The sequence below is a fragment of the Arachis ipaensis genome, chromosome B10 (assembly GCF_000816755.2).
Source record: "Arachis ipaensis cultivar K30076 chromosome B10, Araip1.1, whole genome shotgun sequence".
NCBI lineage: Eukaryota > Viridiplantae > Streptophyta > Magnoliopsida > Fabales > Fabaceae > Arachis > Arachis ipaensis.
Window position 1 is genome coordinate 128,605,890 of NC_029794.2, and position 4,147 is coordinate 128,610,036.

Sequence of the window (4,147 nt, forward strand, 5' to 3'; positions counted from 1 at the left end):
AGGATGGTAAGAGACGAATGGAGGAACCTGGGAGATGCTCCATTTATTGGTAAACTGAAGGCTTTGACGGTGCCTTTGAGACAGTGGCACAAGGATAACTTCGGCGATATGGACAGTAGACTGATGAGGTTTGAGGATGAAATAAAGAAGTTTGACATCCAGGTTAGTGATGGGATTTATGACGGTACGACGGAAGCTAGAAGAAAGGCTTTGGTGAGTTTTTGTGAAAAGTGGTACATCAGGAAGGAAGTTTACTGGAAGCAGATGTCTCGGTCCAAACATGCGAGGGACATGGACAGGAATACGAGATATTTTCATAACATTGCATCGGCCAGAAGGCGGCATAACAGAATTGAGGCTCTGATGATCCAGGGAAGGTTGGTGCGGAACCCGGTAAGAATAAAGTATGCAATTAGGGGGTTCTATAAGGAGCTATATCGCCAGGAGTATGCTTCGAGAATTGGTGTGCGTGATGGGCTACTGAAACAGATTGATAGGGCTGAGGCTGAGGCCTTGGAGGTTCTGCCGTCGGCGGAAGAAATCAAGGAAGCAGTATGGGATTGTGAATCGTCTAAGGCCCCAGGGAGTGATGGGTTCAATATGAATTTCATCAAGAATTGCTGGGAGGAGATTGGAAAGGAGTTCACTGGAGCAGTATTGGAATTCTTCCAAACGGCAGAGTTATCATCTGATGTGAATATCACATGGGTGACACTGGCCCCAAAATTTGTGGGGGCTAAGGAAATCAAGGACTTCCGGCCGATTAGTATGGTGGGCTGTGTCTACAAGGTAATTTCGAAGGTTTTGGTAAGAAAGATGCGATCGGTTATGCCAGGACTGGTGGGAGAGACCCAAACGGCATTTGTAAAGGGTAGGAAAATCCATGACGGTGCGCTCATTGCCTGTGAGACGGTCCATTGGCTCAAGGCGCGAAAAAAGAAGGCGGCTATTATCAAGCTTGATTTTCAAAAAGCGTATGATAGAGTCCGATGGAGCTTTGTAGATATTGTACTTCAGAATATGGGGTTTGGCCAGAGGTGGAGGGATTGGGTAAAAGAGTGTGTGAGCACGGCATCTATGTCAGTCCTGGTGAATGGGTCTCCAACCAAGCCATTCAACATGGAGCGGGGCCTAAGACAAGGGGACCCCCTGTCCCCCCTTCTGTTTGTGCTTGTGGTTGATGTGTTGCATCGCATGGTGGGGGAAGCAGTCAGAAACAGACGTATTGAACCACTAATGGTCGGAGGTGAGCATGTAGAATTATCACACCTTCAATTTGCGGATGATACGATTTTATTTTGTCCCCAAAACACAGAGACAGTGGTAAATTATAAGAGATTGTTACCGTGTTTTGAGTTGATGTCGGGGTTGAGCATCAATTATGATAAGTCAAATCTGATACCAGTAAACTGTGAGCAGGAGTGGGTTGATCAGGTGTGCGGCCTTCTGGGGTGCAACCAAGCTGTGTTACCAGTTAGGTACCTTGGAATCTCTCTAGGTGCGAATCCGAGGCTAGTGAAGACTTGGAAACCAGTCATAGATAAGGTGCAAGAAAAGCTCAGCCTATGGAAAGCGAAGGTGTTGAATAAAGCAGGCAAGCTTATCCTCATTAAGTCGGTATTGAATAGCCTGCCGATATATTACTTAAGTCTGTACAAGATGCCAAAGGCGGTTGCGGACAAGCTGGTTGCACTGCAAAGGAGATTTATGTGGGGTAAGGGGGATGGGAAGGATGGTATCCCATTAGTTAGGTGGGAGTTGGTCCAGGCTCCGAAGAAGGCTGGGGGATTGGGGGTTGGGGATGCAGTGCTTCGGAACACAGCACTATTGTTTAAGTGGTGGTGGCGGTTTTCAAAGGAGGATTGCCCCTTATGGAAGAAAATTGTCTGCTCCTGTAACAATTTGAGCCCTGATGTCATGTTGGTAAATCAGAAGATACCAGAGAAAGGCGGGCCTTGGAAGGACATATGCCAGTTAAACATAAAGGAGCAGCAACTAAGGGATAAATTGGTTACTGGCCTGGCCATGGAAGTAGGGAATGGAAGGAGTACCCTGTTTTGGGAGGATAACTGGGTGCAAGGCGGGCCACTGAAAGTGGCGTTTCCAAGACTATTCTCTGTATCCAACCAACAAGGAGTGGTGGTAGGGGATTGTGGGTTTTGGGATGGATTGGAGTGGATATGGAACTTCCAATGGAGAAGAGAACTTTTCCAATGGGAGCTGGAACTTGTCCACCAGCTGCACGAGAGGTTACGGCCAGTAAAGCTGTCACAGGGCATGGAGGATAATGTGGTCTGGAAGTTTGATAGTAAGGGTGTGTTTTCTACTAAGTCTCTTATGCGGGTCCTTCAATCGGAGAATCTGCCAGCAACGATCACAAGCTATAGTTTCACAAGTTCATTGTGGAAAGGAGTGGTGCCTCCGAGGATTGAGCTTTTTGGCTGGTTTGTACTTGTTGGTAGAGTTAATACCAAAGACAGGTTGGGTAGGCTAGGCGTTATTCATCACAGTGATAATATTTGTGTGCTCTGTAACAAGGAGATAGAAACTGTCCAGCATCTATTTCTTTTGTGTGATTTAGCATGGCAAGTGTGGTGCTGTTGGTTGCGGTCAGTTGGTAGAAAGTGGGCTATGCCGAGTTCCATCAGAGGTCTGTTTGAGAGTTGGACTGGTTTGCACACGAGTAAACAAGAGCAGAAGCGGTGGTTGACTGGGTTCTTTGCAGTGATTTGGAACATCTGGTTGGAACGTAATGGTAGGATTTTCAACAATCAGATAGCAGGTGTTGACCTCATACAACAGAAAACGCTTCTGAGCTACAAAGAATGGACGGACAGTAATCCCGGGGAGTGTTGATAGTAGTGCTGGGGATAACAGGCTCTATGGTCTTTTTTCTTTGTTCTTTTTTCCTTGTTTCTCTATTTGTAGCACATTGACTTCTTGCTCACTGGTTTGTGTTGAGCTTTCCGTTATTTCAAAAAAAAAGAAACCCCACGTGCCGTGAGAAATTCAATCGATTGTATATCAATTCGAATCGATTGAAATTTAGAAAACCTGAATTTCAATCGATTGGTTTGTGCATCCAATTGATTGAATTTCTAACAAACACGATTTTTTCAATCCAATATGTATGGAACGGATCAATAATAAAATTACGATCGATTAAGATTGCAAAATATTTATTACGATTAATAGAAGATCTAATTCGTTATTGTTTTTGTTTTTGATTATTAATAATTAAAAATAATATATAAAAATTAATAACTTTTTAAATATTTTTTTATAGTAAAAATTAATATTTATTTATTAAATTAAAAAAAATATAAAATAACATATTTTAGTACTCTTTTTAAATACTCTTAATAATCTTATTTTTATTATTATTTTAGGTTCTAATTTTTTACAAATTATATTTTTATTATTATTTATAATTAATTTTTTATTTAATTTATCATTTTTAAGAGGAACAATAATACATATTATAAAAAATTAAAATAGTAAACAGTGCACAAAAATGAGAATAATTGTTTTAATATTTTCAGTATTTATTTAGAAAAAATTATGAAAAACCAATAATAACCAGCAACAAACTTAAACGTACATTGAGTGAACGCAAAAACTATAATTTCTTGCTTCTAGTAAACGAGCTTTTGGGATGCAGAATCACGTTGGCGTTCAGAGAAAAAAAAGTTGCCAAACATCTAAAAACAGCGTTCAAAACACTAATACACACTTTTATTCACTCCAACTTGCTTCACAAACACACCCTTAAACTCGATGAATCAAGGAATTAATGGACTAACGAAATGCGTGATATTTTATTTATACTTTAGTTCTTAGTTCTTACCATCAGAATCTTTGGTCCCATCATGAATGAGCTTGGGGATGCTATTCATCAAAGCAAACATATAGTTGCTGATCGAAGATCGAAGACAACACCTTTAATTCCAATCTTGCAAAATATAGGAACAGATACTTCCCCGAAATTATTACTTGGGCGATTCTTGATTGTTCCTCGTAGAACTAATAAGCACTTTGTTGTGGATGAATTCAGTGTTGATATTGCAACCATTTTCAACCCATCCATGCGAGAACCTTGAGCTGGGGAGGGTAACACTAACACAGTTGGTGTTAAGGGCACATCTTA